The following is a 13,793-nucleotide window of genomic DNA, read 5'->3' on the forward strand; positions in this document are numbered from 1 at the left end:
CAAACATCCAGTAGCGATGAGTACTGAATTTTGAAACAGAGTAAACTTTCTATCTCCAAATGAACAATGATAACCACATTTGTCCAAGACAGAAATAGATACTAAGTTGCCTCCAAAGGATGGTACAATAAAATTCTGATTCAAATACAAATGATAACCAGTATTTAACTTTAACTTGAAGACAACAACATCATCGATCTCCATCACTTTTCCATCACCTTGATAGATGAATCATTCATCTTCATTCAGCTTGCAATGATTGAGGCAGCCCTGCATTGATACACTTATGTGAGTAGTAGCACTGGAATCTACCCACCATGTGTGTCTTGGTACAGAAGCAAGGTCGACTTCTGAAAAAACAAGAGAAAAATGTGTACCTTTCTTCTTGCACCAAGCAAGATATTTAACACATTCTTTCTTCATGTGTCCACTACGCTTACAAAAGAAGCGAGCATGTTCCTTGTGTCGTTTCTTTTTAGGCAGACCATCAGCAGCTTGATTTCCCTTGTGCTTTCTTTTATCCTTGAATTTTCCCTCAGACGCAACAATGAGATGAGCACTTTCAAATTGTTCAGACTTTAATCTCTCCTCTTCTTGCACACAACGCGAGATGAGCTCATTGAGAGACCAAGGGTCCCTTTGATAATTATAGCTCACTTTGAACTGATTGAATTGTGTAGGAAGAGAGTTGAGATCATATAGACTATGGATTCCTTAGGTAGTTCCAAACGTAGAGCTGTAAGCTTGTAACAAATGTGAGACATTTCAATTATGTACTCTCTTATGTTGCCTTTACCTTTATACCTCATGGTAGTTAGGCGATTCATAAGAGTACTAATCTCAACTCTATCACTTTTGTAGTACCTCTTTTCAAGCTCTTGAAGAAGAACTTTAGCTTCAGTTGTCTCATCAGCTATTGTATGCCTCAAGGATTCAGGAATGGTGCACCTTATGACCATCAAACTCATGTGATTTGATCTTTCCCATTTATCATAGACATTCTTTTCCTCAATCGAGGAAGAGTCTTTGATGCCCTTTGGTTGATCATTCCTCAATGCATAATCAAGGTCCATTGGACCGAGATAAGGTGTCACAAATTCCTTCCATTTCTTAAAATTGAAGCCATTGAGCATCAGGAATTTACATTTGTGCAAATATTCGAAACAGAATTTGATCCTAAACAAAGAATTAAACATACTGACATAAGAATAAAAAATAACAAGGCATAATTAAAAAAATGGTATTCCACATCTCAAGAGATCTAGTACAACATCACTATTCATCTTTGGATGATATATTGACTTGTAAGTGATCCTCTTGGCGTAATAGTTAAAAATGACATTCAAAGGGCCTTCCTTTGGGCCGACTCAATGACGTCATTATAACATAATAATCGCCAAATTTAGTACTACTGATGTGAGTGTTATTTGGCCAGATACTCATTTTCCTTTGGGCCAACAAGTAATCGCATAAATAACATCACATATGCGTCTTATTATTATAAATAGACATACCATCATCTCAATTAAAAGTTTATTTTCATGAATAAATACCAGACCAATACCACCATTTTAATTAGCCATATGTGTAGTTGATTCGGCCAAACACCTATTTTTGTTTGGGCCAATAAATGTCCGCATGAATATAGGGCACATTATAATCTTAAATTAGATTATGTACATCAAAATGTGTATCACGCACACAATAATTCTCATTCACCAATTTCAACATGTTCAATTCATCAATCAAATAATGCAAATAGAAATTACATAATTGAATTAAATTCAAAATCAAAATCGGTTATTTTGCATAAATAATGAATTAAAATTGATGATAATATCATGATTTATGAATATTAAGCTACCCATTTATAATCTTTCCCTATTCCTTAATGGGCCATTCGCTCGTCCAAGTTTTGGACTTAAATGGGCGGTCATACTGGCGTTTCATAGTATTTCGCTCTCAAAAGAATTAAAATACAACCCATATCCCTTTTTTAAAAAACAAAACTGGCCTATTGGGCCTCTTTTGAAATCGGATTTTGGGGGTGACTTTAAGCGACCACTCACTCCATCCCTGGGTGAGCGGTTCCTTGAAGTGACCTCCCCTTTCTTTTTTTTAATTTCGTAGTGGTCACTTTAAGCGACTGCTCAACCCAACAATTGGTCAATTGACCTGGGTGAACGGTCGCTTAAAATGACCCTTCACCACCCCTTTTTTCATTATTTCTTCTTCTTCTTCTGGCGACGATTGTAAAAACTATCGCCCTTTCATGGCACTCAGCGGCAGACTTTCACTGCCATCCAGCCGTCGTCGGCCTTAGGCTGCTGCTATCACCATGGCCATTCTGGACGGAATGCGACCATCATGGCATACATCATATTCATAATTTATTATTTAAAAAACCCTAGTATATCCATAACAAGAAGAACAAATCCGGTGATATATATACATATATATATTTAACGATGTTCAAATGACATACTAATACAAGTTGAACATCAGCCACCCAAAAGACAATTTCAAAATGAATGTTTGACAAAAACTAAAAGCACTAGTATTAACTCAAAGTGAATTCTATCGAAGAATGCTCTTATACCAATTGATAGAAAATTTGTCAGGGAAGTGTACCAGAGTCCATCTTCTTGGATGGCTTGGAGTGGATCTTCTGGACCAATGTAGTGGAGACTGAATCCTCTTCTGCAAATGGGGGCTGTAGGGTCTCACGTACTTCCATCATCTAGGGACCACAACCATTCTTTTATAGGCCTTCATGGCCATATCAGTTTACAAAACCACCCATTACAGTTATGTAACTGACCCGGTTTCCACACATACATGCAACCATAGCAATATGAATGATGCCTTAATCCCGTCCTTATTTAATCACATTAAATGGGATAAATATTTGCAACAATAACCATGGATATACATCACAATGTGTGTAAGCCCACATTGAGATCCTACATTTCCGTCCCGATTTCCTCCAACCTTGCGGATGGGATGATTTTTTTGTCCTGGGACAAAAAAACCATCCCATTTATGTCCCTGCAATATAGTTATTTGGTCCATTTGTAGAAGGGGTTGGTCAGATTAGGCATGTTGGAGGAATGATGGATGACATTTTCAGACTGACAGAATGGGATTGAACTGACTTCTGTTTTGTCATATGTTCATAACATTTCATTTCATCCATTTCGTCATTCATCCATGTTTTATCATTTTAACAACTCTGTCATCAGTCCCATTTCATCATTCGTCCATCATGGGAAACAGAACAAGACTAAATGGGCTAAAGATAGGGGGTGGAGGGAGAAAGAAAGAAACTGAGAGAGAGAGAGAAAAAGAGAGAGGGACTGAGAGAGAGAGAGGGAGAGAGCCCAAGAGAGATAGAGAGCTAAAGAGAAAGAAATAGGGGAAAGAGAGGAAAAAAGAGTAAGAGGAGAAAGAGATAGTGAAAATAGAGAGAAAGAGTTAATGAGAAAAGAGAGAGAGAGAGAGAGAGAGAGAGAGAGAGAGAAAAGAGAGAAAGAAAAGAGAGATAAAAAGAGAGATAGAGATAGAGATATATATAGAGAGCAAAAGAGGGAGTGGGAGAGAGAGCGAGCTGAAGAGAAAGAGGGAGATAGATAAAAGATAGAGAGAAAGAGAGAAAAAAGAGAGATAGAGACTTAATGAGAGAGGGAATCATATAATATGAAACATAAGTCCACAAAATGCAAATACATATGTTTTATGATGTCTAAAAATTGGCGGAAAACTATATGTTGACTGAAAACATAATTTTCTGAATATTTGATAAAAAATAATTTAAAATGTTTAAAATATCCTAATACATAAAAATTTATTATAAAAATAGATTTAATAATTTTAGGCCTGATAACATGCATATATATCAAATTAATGCAAATAAACAAGTAGATTTTGTCATATTAACCTATTAAAGATGTAGGTTATCACTTAAATGACATAATAACCTTAATGTCTTGTTCATCAACTTGAATCTAGAATGACTATTCATTTGAAAAGGAAAATCAGATTCAACTACCAAGTTTGAGCTGAATTACTAATTTGATAAAAATTGAACATGATACAAAACCAAGTTTTAATGAAATGACTACTTAACATACTTCTGAAACATTTTTCAGATAATAAAATAAATTATGACCTTCACAATGGAATAAGACCATGATTATAATGAATGCAAATCTCAGCACTTTAAAAACCTCACAAATATTGTTAGGCCCATATTTTAAGATCTTATCTCATATGATAAGATCCAAAACATTTTCATATAGGTTTAAAGAGAATCCTTTTTATTTCTTGAGAGATTATTGTTCCATCATTCTGGTGTACTTGAAAGGTTCCTCATCAACTTTTGTCTACACATGATTTCTCAAACTATTCTTAAACCTTCCCATAGAAGCATGGCCGAGCCACACATGTCTTCATTGAAACATTGAATTATCCTACACAACACAAGATTTCCAAATAAACAGGCTTACAAATATTTTAAACCAATTATATCGAGTATTTTATACCAATTAATTTATATAGAATATTGTATATAAATTTGGTGTCACCGTGTATTTATATTTTATAATTTTTACATTTATAGATTGACTAAATATGAATAACCTTGCATCATTTATGCCAATACAAGATTTTTATACAAGACACGATTTTTTTATAAAATTACGATTTAATTTACATAGATTATTTAAAGTAATAATTTATGTTATTTACTGTTATTGTATACATTTGTATTATTAAAAAATGATTTATTTCATTTAAAGAACTTCATGTCACTTTGTTTATGTTATTTACTGTTGGCGTTTGTGCCTTGGTTCAACCATGGTTTCCATGGTTCCCATGATGTAGAGGCGTGTTATCGATTCTCAATCGATATTTAAATCAATACATCACATGTACCTTGTGTGGAACTTGTTCCACCTTTGAACTGCTCACTTTGAGATTGTTCTGAAGCTGTTCACACTCCTGGCCTTTAGAAGTATCCGCGATCGCGTTGCTCTTGGACCTCCGCCTCTTCTTCTTCAACTCTCATTGAACATCTAGAAGATCTTCTCACCATGAAGACACTCTCCATGGTTGGGTAGAGAAGAGAGGAGAGGGGAGGAAGGGGGCTCTCAATTCTCGCTGGCCTGGGTGCTTGAAATGAGTGCTCCTTCCCCATTATATTTTAATTAAGTTTTTCTCAAAAACACCAAAAAGCAAAATATATCCACTAATGCCTTTATGATCTTATGTGCGTGGCCCTCTAGGCTTATGTATCAATATAGTTAATAAGTATTATTGGCCGAACTTATTAATTAAATATGTCAACCTATAGATTAATTAACTAATGATCAATTTAACCCAATTGATAGGTTAAGTTTTCAGCCTGTGAAGTGCCAAGCTACACCTCGTGCTCTAGAAGATACCTAGTAGTGTTTGAACTCTTTAATGGAACCTTTACCGTCATCGATTATCATATATATATATATATAATCCATCGTCCTTGCATGACTCTCGAAAGACTAAGGGTATAGTTGATCAGTAAACCCTAATCCATCATTCGATTAGTATTGATACGTAATGGGGATCATTGGAGAACATCTTCGCCAATATCCTCACTATCCTTGCCAGAGATTTTGTGCATCATTTTCTTTGAGTCAAACTCCTCTTATACCAAGGATGGATTATCTCGTTTTGACCACTCAATCATCTCTACGAGCTTCTTTGATGTTGGACGTTGTCTAGGATGTCATTCAGTTGGTAACGAGTCGATGCTCGGATACCGAGATAGTGATGTCAGACGTCGATAGTGTTGTCGTCCGATGGATAAAACAAACCCTAACAGGTAATGTAGCTACGATGAAATGAATGCATCCAACGTGTCGCACTTGCAGGCCCCGACTCGATAGAGAGTGCCAAACTCCAAGCTCCAAAGGAATCGCTGGTTGATGACGACGGAGGCCTCTCGAATCTCGTCGAAGGGGAAGAATGTGACTATTGCACCGAACGGAATCAATCCGTAGGGGCCTGCACGTAACAGACGGGCTCGTCCGTACCGGTAAAGACGCTCAATGATCGTAGCTACCTCTCAATTTTCCTCTCTCACATATCTAACCCGAGCGTGGTGGAGTCAATCAAAAATAAACAGCAAGGAGTAACATAATGAGCGGCGGAGAGACGACGTACCTCGTCGGTGCGTGGCTCGTGTGCAAAGTCTTAATTGAAGGCGACAGCTAAAAGGAGCCAGTGAGGAGCCAGTGAGGATCAGCGTGCTCGACTGATGAAGGGCACATGAGCAGCTAAAAGGGATACGGAGGCGAGGGATTGAGGGAGATGCGGCAAAGGAAGTGGCTCGACTAGAACTCGGAGCTCAACGGCCACATCCTTAATAGAGGATTGATGCGGCCGGAGCGGGTCGGGCCACTGTCAGCCGATGAACCATCACCACTAGCAGCTTGGTCATCTCCAATGGCAATCGGGCAGCACCGTGGTGATCAGGAGCTGCCCTGTGTGGCACACACACCTAGAAAATCATCGCAATCGGCACTGTTAACCCAGCTTGCACCGCCAGCCGCTAACCCGGAAGGGACTGTCAGCTAGCGCCGGCGAGTAAAGGCCTCAGCGCGCCTGTCGCGACCCAGTAAGGCCGTCGATCTCAAATGGCGCGAGATTGGCAGTGGTTCCTGCAGGAAAATGGCGACCGATTGAAGGGTGGTGTCGCCAGGAGGGGGGGTCGATTTCCCAGCCTCCACTGATCCAGGCACATGCACTAGGTGGATTAGTGCTATAGGACTTCCGTCGACCTGGTGGCGCCGGTGAATTAACAGCTTTCGACCGTTATAAAGATTGGATACTCATCGGTTGACCGTAGTTGATCAAATTAACGGCTCAAATGCGCGGCAACTCCTAAGTATTGAGATTACCGACCTCAATTCTGAGCGTAGCCAATCGATCTGCCGACGGCGGTGCAACAACAGCTCCCGTGGATTGATGAAGCGGCGAACCAGTAGGGCCTGGATCGGTCAATCTGGGGCAGGAGAATTAGGACCGACGGTTTGCAGGGGGGAAAGGGGTGGCCGACCTGGCGGGAATGAATCGGCCTGCCAATTCCTCCCTTTCTTTTGGTCTTCGATATCCCTCCTTCCTTTCCAATTTCCTCTTCTCCTGACTCTCTTCTTTCCTTGCCTCCTCTTCTCCTTTCTCTTCTTCAAGGTGAAACCAAGAAAAACAATAAACAATAACTCGATAAATTCCTGGTATGAGCACATTAGTGTGCCACCCATCCCTTAATGGGCCCTAATGGGTCCCTAAAGGGGGGGGGGGGAGGGGTAGTCCAATAAGAGGGGCCCTCATATAATGGGCCCCCATTACAAAAACAAGGGAAAATAAAACATAAAAAGAAGGGAAAAGGGAGGGGGGTCCAAACAACTACAGACCCTTCCCAACATACTGACAAAGACACAATACACAAAATGACGGATGGTTCTTGACCCGACGAAAATGACTGGATGAGACTGAGAAAACAGAAACGTGACTAATGAAGAAGATGAAAGAAATCAAGACACCATAAAAGCGGCATAATTCACCCCGGATATCGACGACGGGTGTCTTCGTTGGCGCCTTGGTGTGCCGGTCAGCTGGACGCGAATCGGCGGGCAGTCGATGATGATGGCGGCAGATCGGATAACGCTTTCAATGGGTCGAGATGGCGTGCACCATCATTCTTACTACACCCGACTAATGACTTGTTTAAATCCCATGATTAGAGATTTGTAAGTCGTAGTCAAAATGTAGTCTTCCATCCACGTGATATCCTTAGTGTCTCAGGTCAAGGGATCACTTATACAACCGTGACATGAATCAACTTGCTGGAGGTTTAGGTATAATACCATTTAGGGATTCTCTAGACCAATTTAGTGAACTTTTTCTCCAAAGAGCACCCACTATCTGTCCTTAGTGTCGCTACACTTATAGCCACTGGATCAACTATACTTATTGTATAAGTAGGATCAGTTAGTGCTATTCCATCTGGATAATTCGATGTCCATCTTGGGTATCCATTGAATAAGAATATTTGGAATGCATGTTTAAAGACTATTGATAACTATATTATGATTTCATCATAATTCAGTATGTCATTGCATGTATTCATGGACTTGATTCTAAACATCACACTAGAATAATAATGAATATACTATTTTATTAAGTTAACTTAAATAAAACATGGTGGTATGATTTGGCTTGACAGCCACATAATAACCATCATTTACTTTATATGAATTAAGGTATCTCAAATTATTAGTTAATTTATAAAAAATCATTTACTTCATATTATGTGTTTTATATTAATTATTGTATATCCAATATTTTAAATAATATTATCAATTACCTTATATTTTAGTTCATTAGTGATATTTATATCATCAATATAATAAAACTTACTTCAAATAAAGTACTTTGTATCTATTACTTTTATGTTGTTTACTTTATATCAAGAAATTTATATCAATTACTTATATTTAAATAATCAGTTACTTATATTTTAACAACTAGTTACTTTATATCTACCACTTTATTTTTGACATGTATCATTTACTTCATGTGAAGTCCTTAAAATTAGTTAATTTGTGACATTTAGTTCATATCAATTACTTTTAAGTCAAATTAGAGGTTACGGTATATAAATTATCACTTACTTCATGTGATGTCATTTATCTGAATTATTTTATAAAAATTAATTAAAATAAAATTATCTGTTTTGTATCTAATACTTTCCTAATGCCATTTCCTTCACATAAAGTTCTTCCTATCAATGATTTTACACCATTTACTTCATATTTGCTATTCTATAACGAATATTTGTAAGATTTCACAGCAAAATTTCATAAGATAATTTATCCTATTTTAGCTTATTTTCATAAATTTTAGATACATTTGAATCCCTCTAATACATTGTGAAAGTGTGACCAGGGCGCTTTTGGAAAAAGAACCACAATAAAAACATTATCAACAAATGTTACATGATTTCAAGTCATAGACTCATGAAGACGTCACAGCCAGAAGCTATGCAATCTCTTGAGCTCATATGTTTGACATTGACTACAACTCTCCATTAACACCACTATCCACTGATACAAGTATCCACTATCATTTGTAACATCTAATTCGTATACCAGTATCTATACACATATTGATATCTGTTTTTAATAATGATACCAACATCATTATCAATACTTGATAACGGATCTGCATCCACTATCATCGCCCATCCACATTTGATATCTGACAATGATGTCCATAAACATTATCATGACTGGTTAAAAAATTCAAAGTTATGTAATATTTCACCCATGAGTAATGGATGCTGATGATAGTATCATCAGTCAAACCCTACATTAAAGTATAAATATATATTGTGCAAAATATTGATATAAATATTTTTTAAATAATATGAGTATACTGAAATATATTTATTGATCATGTCAATTCATTCACCATTCTATGTATTTATAGAATATTTTGATGAATTATAATGAACTGGAGTTGACATGTGATGTGCCATGTAGAATATAAAAATTGACTTATGTATAAGTGATAAATTAAATTTAGGGTGTTAATTTTTCATTGATATTTAAGTTAATCAATGATAATTTATAAAATTATATACAAACTAATGTGACTAGTTTGTGATGAGCCAAGATCCTCTCGATAGAAAATGAACATTAGGGTTCAAATACTATTGAATTGATGATTCAAGAGGGATCAGAGGAGATATATATAAAATATGATGAATATGAGGTGGTGAGAGGGTGATATAATTATTTCATATGGATGATATGGATAATAATAATTGGATGGATAGGTATTAGACACAGATAGGTCAAAAGGAAATGAGAGACAAATAGATGAAGATGTGAAGTGATGATGGATGTACAAGACGAGAAAGAACATAGGATGATGAGATGGGTGAATGAATGCGAGTGGATGTGGATGGATGATGGTTAAATAGAATGCTCAATAAGAAGTGATACTGATCTAACTAATGGATGTCATAGAAGAATAGATAGGTGGTTATGAGATGGAGAAGAGGTTGATCAACTACATTTTTTAGGTTTTCTATATGAACGTAATGAAATTGACATCAGTTATGGCTCTGTTAGGGTGAGATGATGAAAGATGGTGATGAGAAAGACAGAAAGAGATATATATATATATATATATATACCCAGACTGACCCATAATTTGTTACTCCCATAAAGCTCCAAGTACATATTAGTCAAGAAGGTTAACAACCCAGCGGAACGTCAATTGGTTGGTCAACATGAAAAATAGATGTCCACACTGGCTCTCGTTTAAAAGATTTCCACTGTGCAGCTTAATCATTTAGTTAAACAACAAACCAGGAAATGCTCAAGAGGTGGATCAGATGTTCAGGATTTAAACTAAAATTTCACCTACTGATTCTGAGTTCGTAGAACTCAGACTGGGCCCTATATTGTCCTCTGGACTGCTATTTATACCCCCCTACTCATTCTACTCACCGGTGAAGAGAGCGAGAGAAAATGATAAAAATACGGCGAGCGAGCGAGCGAGAGAGAGAGAGAGAGAGAGAGAGAGAGAGAGAGAGAGAGAGAGAGAGAGAGAGAGAGAGAGAGAGAGAGAGAGAGAGAGAGAGAAATGGCCGATCATCATCTATAACAGTTGAAGGAGGGCTGTTAAGATGGAAGCTCTTGAGAGGGAGGTGGTGGTGGAGATGGAGAGCCTTCTCTCCAGGCGGGGTATCTTCTTCTCGCACCACACTATCAAGTACCACTATCCTCTCCACGGTTGAGATTTTTGTCATCGGCCTCTCGTGAGCTAGGCAGGTGTTCCGATGCATCCTGTCGCACAACTCAACAAGTTACCCAAGCTATCTTTATCTGGACCCAACAGAGAAGGCAACTGCTGCGGAAGAGAAGGACGAGTTAAGGAGAAAGGTTTAAGACTCTCGGAATGGACTTAACCACTCAGCCTGCCCTCTTCTCTAATACTGGCTCATGAGCTTTCTTGTTGAAGTTTGAACAAAAAGATGACAGAAGTAGAAATGCAAGCAGAGAATGTTCTTAAACAATGTATCCAATAAGTTAAACTGTACATGTATTAATTCGGGCGGATGTGCTCGGCTTAATGAAGCATATTGAAAAAGTTCAAATGATGTCCAACGCAATCTTCAATATACTCATTTTAGTGGAAATGATGCTTAATGTTAGGTTAAGGTGAAGGACGCTCGGTGAATGATAGACAGGTGTCTTTAAAAACCCCACGTGAACTCAGGCCTGGTTGAAGGTTGATTTTGGATCTGAACATGCAGGGGCGAATATGTGCTAGAGCCTTGGCAAGAATACTTGTAAGTTGAATATGTGTGGAAATCAAAAGAAACCTGCAGAGAGCCTTGAGAGACCCATTCTCTTAAAAAATGATAATCAGTTCCGATGTGCTTTGTTCGAGAATGAAACACTGGATTTTTGACAAGATAGGTAGGTCCAAGATTGTCGTACCTCAAGGTTGAGGTTAGATTAGTTTTATTATGAAGTTTTGCTGAATGCATCAACAAATGTAACATAGTAGGAAAATCCCAGATGAGAAATAATTGGAGCAGGTCCCCAAAGATCAGAGTGGATAAGTCTTGAGGTTTCATAAAAAACAAGATTAGAATGACAATATGGTAATTTTTTGGCCTTCCACATAGCTCATGATTCACACACATGGTCGAGGCATATCAGTTAGTGGAAATTTAAAACGTACTATAATATTTTTGAAAATTGTAAATGCAGGATGGCCATGCCGCTGGTGCCATAGCCCGGAGGATGCTTGTGCGACAAAAAAATGGTGGATGCATTGAAGATGTTAGATGATAGAGTCTATCATGAACGTCCCCCTTGAGTATTATGGCTGATGTGCATTGATCCTCGATAAAACAATTATATGGATGAAATTCAACACAAACGTTATTATTGAGTGTGATTTGACAAACAAACAAGAGATTTTTCGTGATTTTAGGAACATGAAGTATGTTTTACAGTAAAGTATTGAGTGATTTTGTGAAAAGTACTGAACTATCAGTAGGGAAAAAAGGCAAACCTAAGCCATCAACAATAAAGATTTTCTCTGATCCATGATAGGGTGTTGATTGATTGATCACTTGAGGGTATGTAGTGACAAGATGAGTTGCTCCACTATTTGGATACCAATGTGTTTGAAATGGATTTGATGGAGAGGAAGCAGCTCCTAGGGATAGAAAATATACTTGAACGAGAGGATAGTTGATCTTGGTAGTATGTGATGGAGATGCATTCCGTCATTGTCTTAGACCAAATTGGTTTATAGCATAAGTCGGCCCAGTGCCCAATCTTTGAGCAGATTTGGCATCTCAGACCTGTTATTATTTGCTGATTGAAGTTTCATGGAGCTTGATGACCATGACCTCGCACTTTCATCCATGACTTCTACTTGAGCGTATTTGTTGATGTTGATGTTGATCGGATTGAGCTTGGTTTGCTTACATAGGTAGTTGTTCTTCTCCATCTTCCATACCACCCAGTGTTTGCATATTTTCTTTGGATCTTTCCATAGCCACTATAGTATCAAATGAGTGAGTACTAGTATGAGTATTTATACTGGTACCAAATGCCTGATACTTTGTGCCAAGTCCCCGAAGGAGAACAAACTTTAATGTATGTTCATGGACAAAGCATACGACAACACCAAGGGAAATGGCGATGCTTCATATTTCTTGAATAAACTCAAAAATAAGGCGTACCTTGTCAAACATTATGCAGCTTCTTTATTAGCTCCATGATTCTTGACTTTGAGTTGGAGGAGATTTAACTGTTGAGCATTCTCCATGCTTCAAGGGCCATCATATTGTCTTGTATGATGGAAATACTTTGTCACTCATCAATGACATCATTCTTGCCATGACCGCCATATTCTCCTTCCACCAGGAGTGTTCAGGATCTGTTAACATTGGCACATATGATGGTCTGTCATGGGTTAGGTGCTTACCTAGCCCCTGTGCCATGAATATGGCTTTCACGCCATGCATCCACAATGGATAGTCCATTCGAGTGATCTTGATTCCTATTGGCGGAACATGTTGCGTTGTAACTTTTTCTGGTGATCTTGTTCTTCTTTAACATTGGTGCCGAAGGACACCTTCTGATGGTGATGACGCCAACACATCACTGTCGACCGCGTCGCCACGGTCAACCGGAGTCAACACGCCTGCTATGGACCCAACGGCGAATTCAACCAAAGTCAACCCGCCACGATTAACCAAAGTCAACACACCACAACCGTCGACAAGCACGTCTCCACCCGCGCACGTTCCTACGCGCGTCATGACACGATGCCAGAGGCAGATCCACAACTGCTCTTTGGCGTGACACGGCGCACGTCTTTAATTTCTCGTCTCTAATTTCTCGTCATTTTCTCTTTCCTCCAAGGCCTATATTTAGGCCATTGTTTTCAAGAAACACATAGGCAGTCAAAATTTCAAGAATTGAGTTTTGTTTAACTCTTCTTGGAGGACTGCCCAACCTCCCCTATCCCTCTTAACCCTAGCTGTCGTCGCCGCCACCGCCGCCGCCCGCGTGTCACCAGCCTATCACCTCTCTTCCATCCTCTTCGCTTCTCTCTCTCTCTCTCTCCCTCTCTCTCTCTCTCTCTCTCTCTCTCTCTCGCCTTCACAGGGTAGCAACCCCAGGCCGCCCAGGGCACCCCGCCCCAGGCCGCCCAAG

The 13,793-nt window shown here is 38.5% G+C and overlaps 1 long non-coding RNA gene across 1 annotated transcript; it reads right to left on the reverse strand.

Annotated features, from left to right (window-relative positions):
• Positions 1 to 5,811: 5,811 nt before the first annotated feature.
• On the reverse strand, positions 5,812 to 7,230 carry LOC144715295 (uncharacterized). The gene is made up of 2 exons (XR_013584571.1): positions 6,202 to 7,230; positions 5,812 to 6,125 (listed from the first exon to the last, which is right to left on the reverse strand). It is a non-coding gene; the product is annotated as an uncharacterized LOC144715295 (long non-coding RNA).
• Between the last annotated feature and the right edge of the window lie 6,563 nt (positions 7,231 to 13,793).

This window comes from Wolffia australiana, chromosome 18, assembly GCF_029677425.1.
Source record: "Wolffia australiana isolate 7733 chromosome 18, ASM2967742v1".
NCBI lineage: Eukaryota > Viridiplantae > Streptophyta > Magnoliopsida > Alismatales > Araceae > Wolffia > Wolffia australiana.